The sequence below is a fragment of the Thamnophis elegans genome, chromosome 2 (assembly GCF_009769535.1).
Source record: "Thamnophis elegans isolate rThaEle1 chromosome 2, rThaEle1.pri, whole genome shotgun sequence".
NCBI classification, from domain to species: Eukaryota; Metazoa; Chordata; class Lepidosauria; order Squamata; family Colubridae; genus Thamnophis; species Thamnophis elegans.
The window spans coordinates 172,921,444-172,934,623 of NC_045542.1; the positions used below are offsets into that span (position 1 = coordinate 172,921,444).

General features: G+C 42.8%; 1 pseudogene; it reads left to right on the forward strand.

Moving 5' to 3' along the window:
- Positions 1 to 11,882: 11,882 nt before the first annotated feature.
- On the forward strand, positions 11,883 to 13,174 carry LOC116502600 (annotated as a pseudogene).
- Positions 13,175 to 13,180: the final 6 nt, after the last annotated feature.

Here is a 13,180-nt window from a genome sequence, read left to right on the forward strand (position 1 = left end):
ATCATTCCAGGAACTGGGCATGGCTAGTCTTGTGAAGAGAAGAACCAGGGGAGACAGATTAGCAGCCTTTCAATAATTGAGGGGTTGCCACAGAGTGGAGGGGGTCAAGCTATTTCCCCGGGTATCTGAAGGCCAGACACGGAATAATGGATGGAAATAGATCAAAGAGAGATTCAACCTAGAAATAAGGAGAAATTTTCTGACGGTGAGAACAATCAACCAATGGAACGTTGTGGGAGTTTCATCACCAGAGGCTTTCAAAAAGAGATTGGACTGCCATTTCTTAGAAATGGTGTAGGGTCTCCACCACTTCTGGTGGAGGCTTGGACTAGATGATCTTTGGACTACATGACTGACCACAGTTTTACTTTTTTGGAGTTATTATTTTTTCAATGCCCTAGAAGTGATTTTCGCATAGTTGTGTAAATAAAAAGTGCTGCTTGAACTCATTTATTAAAACATAGAACAGTTCTAGTGTTGTGGAAATGCCTTTGTGTCTGTTCCAACCTTCCTCCACACGGAGTATTAAAGCAAGTAGTGTCAACTCTCAAAACAACTCTAGCTGATGCCATATTTTTCTTGCTTCGTTTCTTAGTTGCCATACTTATCGAGGGAGGGGGGAATTTATGGCATGCTGAAAAGTTCATCACTGCTTGCTTGGCTAACGTGACCTGTTACACGAGATGGGTGGACAATATCGTTTACTTATACCCAAAATGCGGGAATTATTCCATTTTGCTTTCACTGTTGACCGTGCAGATATGATATACCGAATCAACCGGATTTTTGAGGAAGTCAAGGTCTCAGAGTCTTGAATTGGTTGGGAGCATTACTTGGAATCAAGACAAGTAGATTTATTAAGGGAAAGCAGTGGTAGGGAAATGTGGATGCCTATTAAGTTCTCATAACTAGGCAGCCTGCTGGCCAACCAAGGCAGTCCCTGATTTATTAAGTAACCATTCAAAGTTACACGCTAACATTGGAAATGATTCATCAAGAAGGATGATCTTTGGAAAGCAATGGGAACGAAAATAACAAGAAATTAAGAACAACTTTTTATATATATATAACTTCAGTCCGTCCTGATGAAACACTCAGAAATGCAAAGAGGAACTTTCTCTGGAATATCAAGATACCAAAAAGAATCCAATCTGCCAATAAAGGAGAAAATGTGTAGCTCGCGGTTGAAATGAGGGGTCCTTGTTGCTCTGTGACTTGATTGTTTTGTTGTAGACGTTTCATTATCCAAACTAGGGAACATCATGAGTGCACCAACCAACCTCAGAGGACACTAAGGATCCCTCAATCCAACTACCATCCGCTGTGTCAAATTAAGATCCGGGTCAACCAATATGAATGTAGAAGCAGGGAACCTTTTTCGGTCAAAGACCTCTTATGATCTGATGGAATAATGACAGCTGTCAAAGTAGAGTGTGTGGAAAAAGCTTCTGGGAGAACAATTTGTTTTTCATAGAAGGGCCAGAATGAAGAGAAGCAGAAACAAATGCATGGGCAGAAAATATTTTTCAAGCATTAGGGCCTATTTTTTTCTATGGTTTGCCATACCATTAAGGTAACTTAAAATTAACAGTCGTGTAGTTACTTGCTAACATGCATAAAATTCTCTTTCTTGCATGAATAAAAATTACTAACACAGTAAAGTGTCTGGATGGCCCTGGGAGGGAGGCATATTTTAGCTGATGCTCAGTGGAAGCTGTTTTTTCAAATATGGATTATTTGTGTGACAAACTGTAGAAAAAAATAGATACAGAAAGAAAATGAGATGTTATTCCACTTTTTTCCATCCTTTTTCATTTTGTTTTGCTCACTGGAGCTAATCTCTGTGTGTCACTGTGAACTCCAATCTGGTCAAATGTTTTCATAACAATGGAGCCTTCCGATTTTCTTGTTTTGCTTTTTCATTTCCTTTTCCTCTTTTCATTTATGGTCTAATGATATATCCTTGCCTTAAATTCTCCAATGGGCCTTAAGCTTCCTAGTCACATTTCTTGAGGTGAATTTTCTACTCAATCCCTATGTAAAAATATGTTTTTCCTCATCATAGTTTAGCTTGATATTCCTTTTTTCAGGATCTTCCTTTTCTTTCATCAGAAGAGGCCGGTGGGGTCTCTGCCCTTTCTTCTCCCCCTTTGCTGAGAAGCAGAGCGGATAAGTTGATAAGGGCAGCTGTATGTATTGAATTAAAGAAATAAAAAATAAATCCTTTTTCTAATTGTGGCCTTTCTGCTTGTGTCCCATCTGCCTCCCCTTCAGGACGGAGTTCCCAACAACCGCAAGACACAAGCTGGGTTTCCAACAGAGGCTCCTGGTCCTCCTCTTCTGACTGCCTGACTGTTTCTGACAGGATTTGGACCTTTTTGAGGCCTCCTCCAATCTCTGCCCAGCCTTCAGGGCTGTTGGCTGTTGTTGAGGGGAAGTGAGTTCAAATCCTCCAGAGAGATTTTTCTCCACCTCCACAGACGGTTCCTTGACAGGAAAGGGAGAAAGATGGCGAAATGCTGCCTTTGGAACGACATAGCCACTTTCGGGCAGTGAAAAGGGCCTTTCCTTCGACTCCCAAGCCCATCATCCATGCCCTCTCTCTTCCCCGCAGACGCGCTCCTCTTTCCCGCCCTTTCTACAATCTTTGGACTTTGCGGCAAATCCACCAGGGGGCCGCCCACCGCCAAGAGAAGGGAACTTCCGGGGCTTCCCATTGGTCCGCTGGCACGGCGACGTCACGGCTGGCTTTCTCGAGGAGGTCGGGAGGAAGTGACATCAGAAACGCTTTCCGCTCTAGGACGCCGCACTCGCTCTGCTTAAACCCCTGAGGCTTCGCAAGAGGTGAGAGGCTGCGGAGAGTCTGGCGGGGGTGTGAGGTCCAGACGTGACCCGGGTGAGGGACGGCATTTCGCGGGCAAAGGGAGGCGGAGGAGGGAGAGACCCGCGCCCGACCCTCCTCCGGCTTCAACCCCGTGTCCCATGCAAGAGGATCCGGGATCCCTTCTCGCCCGTGTCCGGGAAAGAGCCCGAGTGGGGGGCGGGGAGGGTCGGCCTTGCGGAGGCCCAGCAGGAGAGGAGAGAAGCCGGGCGGGGAGGAGGCAGGATTCGCACCAGGCTCCCCGAGGGTCCGATCTTGTCTTCGGAGAGGGAGAGAAGCGGGGCGGCTTCTCCAGCTGCCTCCTTCCCGGCTCTGCGCTGGGATGACCCACTGGGGGCTCCGGGCAGGTGGGTGAAGATTGTTCAGTGGCTGAATTCCACTTTCTAATTCTTGGAGTTTTTTCCCCATCTCAGATGCAGAAACTGGAAGCCATTTGAACTCTTTGCAAGCCAAACGTTTCTCTTGGGCAAAAAAGGAGCGAAGAACTTGCAGGGATCCGTCCTGCAGCCCAGAAAGGTCCCGTGAAGGAAAAGGCATCTGGAGACCCACCAGAGTCCTTGGACCCATCTGGAGTTGCTCTGCAGGACCAGAGAAAGGATGGAGACACAACCTTTTGCCAAGGAGGAAGTGGAAAGGCCCTTCAGCTGCTCAGCCTGGGAAGGGAGGGGAGCTCTGGACAAGGACCTGGGCAGAAGATCCTGGAGGAGGAAACCATCCTCCCCTTCTGAAGTTCAGCCCTGGAACTTTATCCAACACTGGGAGGCTGAAAGTCCTCGAGGATTTTTGCAGCCGACTCCATGACTTTAGTAGGCGATGGCTGAGATCCGAAAAGCACACCAAAGCCCAGTTGCTGGACCTGGTTGTTCTGGAGCAGTTCCTGGCTCTTCTGCCCCCAGAGATGGAGAGCTGGGTACGGGAGTGTGGAGCAGAGACCAGTTCCCAGGCAGTGGCCCTGGTGGAAGGCTTCTTCCTGAGCCAGGCAGAAATGCTGAAGGAGCAGGTCGAGTTGCAGGTGAGAGCTCAAAGGAAATAGATTATGTGTTTGAATACTTCACCCTTTTTCCTAAACTTCTCTGACATTCATAATATGTGGCAATGTTCCACCAATTCTTGTAGGACATTGTTCCATTGTTTTCTCACTCAACAACACATTGATGGATATTGGGGCTTTGAGGTTGTGTTCCAAACATAGGAATCCACTTTATTTCATGTGATGTACATTTATTCTGCTGCTTCTTTCCCTCCTCCTTTTAGAAGTCCTGCCCCGTGGAGGTCAGAGATCCTGAGGGAAAGAAGAACCATCAAATCCCCTCAGGAGCTATTTTCAGGAGGATCCCTTGGGAAGATCAGGATGCCTCAGGAGGTAATGGAAGATCCTCCGGTACCCATCTGTCTTACTTTTGCTGTCTCTTCTCTTCTGTACAATACCTCCTCCTATTTGTTAATTACGCATTTTTAAATTATTTATTCTTTACAGAGAAACAAAGAATGAAGCTTTCTGGTTTTTATGACGGAGATCAAATAACGGTTGAACCTCCAAATCAAGTAAGAAAGGGAAAAGTTATTAGATTTGTATTCTCCCTTCAGGAAGTGAAGCAGGTGTGCAGAGTGCTCTCTCCTATTCCTCCGCCCCCCTTTTTTGGACTGGATTATATTTGTGTTCCTCCACAACATGAACATCACAATAGCAGGTTCAAGTGCTGTCAGCCAGCATAGCTTCCTCTGGTTATATTGTTCTGTTAGGTACTCCTCAACTTTGAGTTTACAAGAAGCAATTTTTTCAAATCCTTTCAGAATTAGGAATAAATATATCACAGTGGCAGGAACTGCTGGACCTCCGTTCTTTTTGTAGTTTTCCGCCATGCCACCTAGTGAATGGCAATTCACCGGTTGTTTGTATTCACCACATTATTTAACACATGGTTACTACACATCATAGTTTCACCCCACAGTGTTTCTGGCAAACCTGAATCAGCTATCATAGTTCGAGTCATGGCCTGTAGAGCCAAGGTGGCGCAGTGGTTAAATGCAGCACTGCAGGCTACTGCTAGATCAGCAGGTCAGCGGTTCAAATCTCACCGGCTCAGGGTTGACTCAGCCTTCCATCCTTCCGAGGTGGGTAAATGAGGACCCAGATTGTTGGGGGCAATATGCTGAGACTCTGTAAAACCGCTTAGAGAGGCCTGAAAGGTTTAGGTTTAGGTTTAGGTTTATTGGGATTTATATGCCGCCCTTTTCCCTGAGGGGACTCAGGGCGGCTTACAACCACAAAAGGCCTATGAAGCGGTATATAAGTCTACTGCTATTGCTATAATGTTTGCTCCCTTCGTTCTACAAACAAGTTATGTTGTGGCCTATAAGGAGCAGAACGTTTGTGCTCAATACCAGCTGATCTTAACAATTAGTTTGGAATTTATAGTTGGTAACACTCGTCCCATTATCAGTAACTACAATCATGACCTCGGCTTTCATCTTTCTCCCGCAAGCCTCAGCCAACATGGCGCAGTGGTTAGGGTGCAGTACTGCAGGCCACTTCAGCTGACTGTTATCTGCAGTTCGGCGGTTCTAATCTCACCGGCTCAAGGTTGACTCAGCCTTCCATCCTTCCGAGGTGGGTGAAATGAGGACCCAGACTGTGGGGGCGATATGCTGACTCTGTAAACCGCTTAGAGAGGGCTGAAAGCCCTATGAAGCCGTATATAAGCTAACTGCTATTGCTAATTAAAGAAAAGCTGGAATGTTTCTATTTTGTTTTTCATTAAATAGCAGAAACTGTATCTTGAATAATGATCCATGATACTCAAAACATACCAGGCACCTCCCAAACTGAGTTTCTTAGGTCCTATTATATCAGCAAAAACAACTTCCAGGGGTTCCTTTGTTTTAAAACCATTCCGTCTGTTGCAGGAGTAACTTTGCTCTTCTCCCGATTGCAAACATTGCAATTTAAATATTTAATGCATTGTTTTAGTTTTACTCCCCCTGCCAACTTAACAGTTCGTTGCAGCATCTTGTAATTAATGTGCCCCATGCGTCTATGTAGTAAATGTATGCATTCATCATGGTGTTTCACATTATCATTAAACTGAGTTAGCCATCTGGCCATCCGGTTTTAACATATAAACCATTTGTTAATTTGGCAGTAACCCTATTACCTTCTTTTTCAATTATACAGTTATCTCCCCTAAAGGTTACTTACATAGCCAATATTAACTAGAGCCCTTACTGATAATAAATTAAATTTCAGTTTAGGTACATATAACATGGGTAACTCCTCCTTTAGGAATGAACAACATGCATTACCCTTCACCAGCCACCTTCACCTTCCATCCATTTGCCAAACATACATGTTCCTTGCTCTGTGGTCATGTCTACAAACCTTTTCTATCTCTAGCAAATTCACTGTGATGCTCCACTATCAACAACCCACAAATCATGGTTTACAGGTGCATTGCTAGACATAGCCAAAGTAGACATAGCTAAGTTGACATTAGCATTTTTTCTAGCTCTTCCGGCAGGCCCTGGGCTGTTGAACTCATGACTGAGTCCAGCCCCCGCTTAGATGGATGTATGTTGTGGGTCTTTTTAATCTATGTTTCTGTGTTTTAACTTTCTATTTTTTAAATGTATTGTTGTAAGCGCCCGGAGTCCTTCGGGATTGGGCGGCCTATAAATTCATTAAACATTAAACATTCTGTTGTTTGCCTTTTACAGAATCTAGCTATATGGCCTTAGCCCCACAAGAATAACATTTTCGAACAGTATAGGCGGTAGATAGAATGTGACTCCTCATGTTGTGGTGGTTTCACTCAGTTGTTCTCTTTCCATCCTTCTCCTTGACTTCCAACAGTCGTGCAGTAATGTCAGTCAATGTTAGTTCATTTCGGGTTAGGACTTCAAGGGAAGATATAAAGACTTCATAACTCTCATCCAGTGAGGAGAGTATGATAAAAACTTGATGTAGCTCAGAGAAAATTAGTTCTTTTTCATGTAGCTCCTGGAAAACCCCTTTCATAAAGGTTAAATGAGCTAACATCTCCACCTTTCATAAGACATGCCCTACACAGTTTGCGTGTAAGATGTATGTGTGCACCTACAGTGTCATGTACATAAATCCTCTTCAAATTTTCCCAACATCTTGCAGCAGAATCTTCTCCACTAATATGTATTAACTGTTGGTCATTTCAGTGTTAGACCAATAATACACAACGCCATTTGTTGCATCACTGAAAATATGCTATCTTCCTGGCATCATCATCGTTATCTGGATTCCAAGCAGTTACATCCAGTGGATTCTGTACAGCATCCCATAAACCTTCCCTATGCAGGAGTAGACTGCATTTCATAGACCAGGAAACATAGTTGGTTCCATCCAACCGGGTTCTTATTGATAGACTTGTGATGAGTCGCTCACCATCTTCTCCAGGATAATGCAATCACTAAATAAACAGCTGCCTGTATGCGGTATTGCGTACCAACACCAACTCTTCTTTAGCTACATCTGGTGCACTCTGAGCCCATAACCAGAGTTAGGTAAGCTCCCTGTTGGGAGAGCGAGTACGTTCAGAGAAGAGTGTTAGAGTTGTGTTGGAGAACACAAAAATCAGCATTACAGAGACACTGCAGTTTTAAATAGGCTTTTACTTTTGTGGAAATAGAGGTATCAGAGTCCATCAACCAGTCCAAGTCACTACATGGATAAGACAGTCAGTCATCAGTGTCTTTCAGTTAAGGGATAATCCAAATAACATAGTCCATAAACATAAAAACAGTCCGGTACTCAAAGTTTGCTAGGCCTGACACCCTGATCACTAACAGCACCCCAGTACTTCCATTATTCCACAGACATAGGAAAAGCAAACAGATCACAGATCAGTTCCTTCAGGTTCAATCAGGTCTTCAGTATCTCAATATCTCAATGTTGCAATCAATTAAGTTTATGATCCACAAGATCATAATCCATAATTGTTGTAATCCATAAAGCCGCTGAGTCCCGACTCTTTAATACTCCAATTTTTCACATTTATCGAAACTAATCACAATACACACAAAGTCAGTCCACACCAGGTTTTCCTTTATATAAATGTTCAACGAGACAAGTATTTATAATCCACAAGGCCCTCTGAATTCCCTATCTAATTCTTCGGTGTTCACAATGTCAAGATAAACTCAAAGTCTTCTTCTTCCCACATTCTCAAAACATTTTTATCTTCCATTTTTCCCTTTGAACATTCAAAGGTATTTATAATCCACAAAATTCAAGGGATTCCTTTTATGCATCTACCACCTATCTTGCTTTTTTCACAATAGTTTCCAAAAACCTTCTTTTTTTCAATCTGTCTCTAAACACAATTCTTAAAACAAAGTGTATACATTCAGTCTGGTCACTTCCAAAATATTCCTTGTTAGAATGGAATGGAATAGGAATAGGAATGGAATGGAGAGTTTGAAGGGACCTTGGGGGTCTTCTGTTGCATTAGGGTCCCGAGGCTGAAGATGAATGAAAGTAAACCAATCCACTGATAGCTGAATCAACAGAAGTTTATTGAGCATCCAGAAGAATCACAGCATTAAGCATTCCATAGAAAGCAGAATCAACAGCAACTTATAATCATGAGACATCATTTTATAGTTTCTCAGATTCTTAGTCCTCACCTACTTTACGTGTTATTACATTATTGGTTAACAAGTCTCCAAGGCACAGTAATGGTTAAGTCATTACATCATTGGTGTTCGTGAGAATGTGCATGTTCTCACACACTAAATGAATCAACTGTTATACGTTCAAATAAGTGAATGTTACAGGTTATACTTGGTATCATCCCGTGTCCTTGTTCATGCCTGGGAAACACTGCAAGCAGCAAAGAATCACTGACAAGCAAAGAATTGGTGCAGCTTGCTGCAGTTTGTACTTACATGTGTAACCACAGTTCTAAGGACCATCCAGATGATTTACTGTAATAACCCTACAGTCTTCTAGTCCAGTGTTTTTCAACCACTGTGCCGCGGCACACTAGTGTGCCGTGACATAGTGTAAGGTGTGCCGTGGGAAAATTACTTTATATCTAGTCAATATAGGCACCAGAGTTAAATTTTTTTAACATTTTCTAATGGTGGTGTGCCTCGTGATTTTTTTCATGAAAAAAATGTGCCTTTGCACAAAAAAGGTTGAAAAACACTGTTCTAGTCCAACTCCCTGCTTAGGCAGGAAACCCTACACCACTTCAAACAAATTGTTATCCAATCTCTTGTCTATGTGTTGGCCAGTAGATGTCACCTATGCTTTGGCTTCTTTCTCTCTGAAAATGTCTTTTCTTTCTGAAAATGTAAGAGCTGAGCTGAGAGATTCCTCAAAGTTCCAATCTATTAGAGAAGCCATGTTGGCGAATGTGGCAAAACCTGAATCTGAAAGTTTCCAGGATTTCCCCACCCAGTGAAAGTTCAAGACCCTGCCCAGCACCCACATGTCCATCACATGGCCCAGTCAGACCCCGTTCCCAACTGGAGATGTTCGTCAAGCACACCATCCGTGTGCCGGGCAAGTGCAGGGCAAGTTGTCCTTGACCTCCTGAGAAAGGAATTTTATTGGACTACATATCACCATACTCCATACAACCCCCCCTCCCATTTTCCCACAGTAGTAGAAAATATGGGAGGCTTGAAGGACCAATGCAAAAGATGGCTTCCAGGGTAGACACTTATTTTTTCCACGTTCAGGGGAGTCTGGTGTCCTTTGAGGAGGTGGCTGTGTATTTCTCGGAGGAGGAATGGTCTCAGCTGGATCCTGATCAAAAGGCGCTGCATTCAGAAGTCATGCTTGAAAACCATAGGAACGTGGTCTCTCTGGGTAAGAGTTTTCGTAGTCCCCAATTAAAGACTTCAAAAAGGACAGATATATTAGTTTTTTTTAATCAAAAAATAATTGATCAGATATCGTCTCGTGGGAGGGTGAAGGATGTGTCCTTGTACTCCAAGGAAGGAAAGAGTCAATGTCTCTTTGCTTAGATTCTTTTGGGCCATTTCTTATCTGTATTCATTCCATTTCTCTTTGAACTTATCTGTGGAGACTGAAAAAATGAGGTGTGCTTTTATGTATTCTCTGGAGGTCATGTGAGAAGAACGTGTTGTCATTTGTCCTCTGAAACCTCCAAAATGGTGTGAGAACAGAACTTTCACTCTCAGGCCATGGAAGAGCATTCTCCCAATCCAATTCAAGGCCAAAGGCCTCACGTAGTGTGACTCAGAGCATCCTAGGGTTCAGGTAATCCCCGAGTTACGACAGTCTATTAAGTGACCATTCAAACTTATGACCTAGCCCACTGCCAAGTACTTAAGACTTACTCTGGAAATTACAAATGTTGCAGCACCACAGTCGTCATTCACACTTCCAAATGACAACAGAGGCGTTGCGGCTACCTTTGCCTATCTATACCAGCTTTACACCTGATGGTACTTACGTTGTGACAATGTAGCAAGCCGTCAGTTCCTTTGCCTGCTTCGGTGAATTTGAAGAAAAAGGAGGCCTAAAGTTGTGAGATCAGTAGTGGGACATCTCGCACTACTGATTTCATGTGATTTCGCATTACAGTACTTTAGTCTCTGTTCTCTGCTAACCAAGGCCTGCACGAGATCCAGGGCAAAGTGCTTTGCAAACAGAAGGAAGGCCTCTTTCTTTTCAAAGACTTTGGCCCTGGATCTCGTGCAGTCCTCAGTTCTTAAAAGAACACAGGCCTAAAGTACTGCAGTGCGAGATCCTGCAAGATTACTAGCCTGAGATCTTGCACTACTTATCGTGCACTAAAGAGTTTAGGCCTCTATTCTCTGCGAACTGAAGCCTGTACCAGATCCAGCCAAAGCTCTAAAGCCAATGAGACTTTGGAGCAGCAAAATAGCCATTCTTGAAGCCTCCCAACTTTTCCAGTCTCAGCACGAAGAGCATTTAAAAGCAAATGGGAGGCTTCAAGCAAGGGATTTCGTTCCAAAGTCTCATAGTTGGGATCAAGGAATGGGCTGAGCAGGAGTCCCACCTGCCAGAAAGACCTCATGGAGCAGCTGCTCCAAGGTACACCAGGGAACAAGGAGCTTGTTTCAAAATCGTTTCCGTTCCCACAGGTCTCTGCTGAAATTAACCCACCTCAGTAAATCTTACCATTTCTCCTTATTCCTCCTTGGATGTTTTCCCTGATTATTCCTTGACTCAAAACAGACTTTGATTGAGATTTGCATATATAAATACTTGTAAAGACAGAGATGTTTTCTAGATATTTTCAAAGCTTTCAGGACTCATGATAGAAATCATCCTGTCTAAATCACACCACTGTAAACATGCAAACATAAAACATAATGGAATTTTGGAAAAATTCAGAAAAAAAATCACTTGACTTTGTACAGTTTGATCTTTTTCTCTAACCTTGTTTTTATGTTCACTTCTCTTTGCTTTGAAGGTAATAATGGGCAGCGAATCCAGATTCCAGTGAACTGTTCCAAGTGATCAATGTTAAAGATGGAACGGAGACGTTTGGGATTCAAATGGAATTAGAAACCCATGACAGAAACCAGTCAAATGATTGGAATCAGGAGAGCTCCTCTTCCACCAATGCTCCGATGCAAGACTTTCTTGCCCAACGAGAGAAAAGAAGGAAAAATATATTGGAAAAAGTGTGAAGCAAAACAAAGCTAAATTACAAGTAAAAAAACACAATTTAAGCCAAAACAAAGGAGAAGATGCTATAAGAAGACACAACGGACAAAATTACAATGGGACATTCATTCCTTCTCTTGGAAATATGTTCTTTACATCTCAAAAAGTGATTGACACGAAGAGAAGACTTATAAATGTTTGGAATATGGAACATATTTTAGAACAAGCAGGCAACTTACTTCTCATGAAAGGATTCGCCCTAGGGAGAAGTATACAAATGTAGAGAGTGTGGTAAAAGGTTCAGAAGATGTAGTAATCTTATTTTCCATAAAAGGATCCACTCAGGGGAGAAACCATAAAATGCAGTGTGGAAAACCTTCACTCGTAGCAGTGAACTTACATCCACAAAAGATCCACACAGGGGAGAAGCCCTATAAATGCATGGCATGTGGAAAGACCTTTGCTCTGAGCAGTAGACTTACTATCCACAAAAAGATCCACACCCAGGGGAAGCCATATAAATGCATGGAATGTGGAAAGACCTTTGCTCAGATCAGTAATCTCAGAAGACACAAATGTATGCACATAGGGGAGAAGCCATTTAAATGTATGGAGGGTGAAAAGACCTTTGCTCAAAGTGGTCCACTTATTTCCCATAAGATGATCGAAACAGGGGAAAAGCTGTATAAATGCATGGAGTGTGGGAAAACCTTTACTCAGAGCAGTGGACTCACTAGACACAAAAGGATCCACACAGGAAAAAGCTGTATAAATGCATGGAGTGTGGGAAAACCTTTACTCAGAGCAGTGGACTCACTAGACACAAAAGGATCCACACAGGAGAAAAACCGTATAAATGCATGGAGTGTGGAAAGACATTTGCTCAAAGTGGTACTCTTATTTCCCATAAGATAGTCCACACAGGGGAGAAACCATATAAATGCATGAATTGTGGAAAGACATTTGCTCGGCGCTATCAACTTACTTCCCATAACAGAATTGACATAGGAGAGAAGCCATATAAATGTATGGAGTGTGGGAAAACCTTTACTCAGAGCAATGGACTCATTAAACACAAACGGATCCACGCAGGAGAAAAACCGTATAAATGCATGGAGTGTGGAAAGACTTTGCTCTGAAAGGGACACTGATGATCCACAAAAAGATCCACACAGGAGAGGAACCATATAAATGCATGGAGTGTGGGAAAACCTTTACTCAGAACAGTGGACTCACTAAACACAAAAGGATCCACACAGGAGAAAAACCGTATAAATGCATGGAGTGTGGAAAACCTTTGCTCAAAGTAGTAATCTTATTTCCCATAAGATGATCCACACAGGAGAGAAACCATATAAATGTATCGAATGTGGAAAGAGCTTTGCTCAGAATAGTAAACTTACTTCTCATAAATGGATCCACACAAGAAGAAGAAACCATAAATGCATGAATTGTGAAAAGACATTTGCTCGCAGCTATGAACTTACTTCCCATAATAGAATCCACACAGGAGAGAAGCCATATAAATGTGTGGAATGTGGAAAGAGCTTTGCTCAGAATAGTAAACTTACTTCTCATGAACGGATCCACACTCGTGAGAAAGTATATAGCAATAGTCATTTCACTTAAGAGTTATGTATATGTACACTTCAGCATAT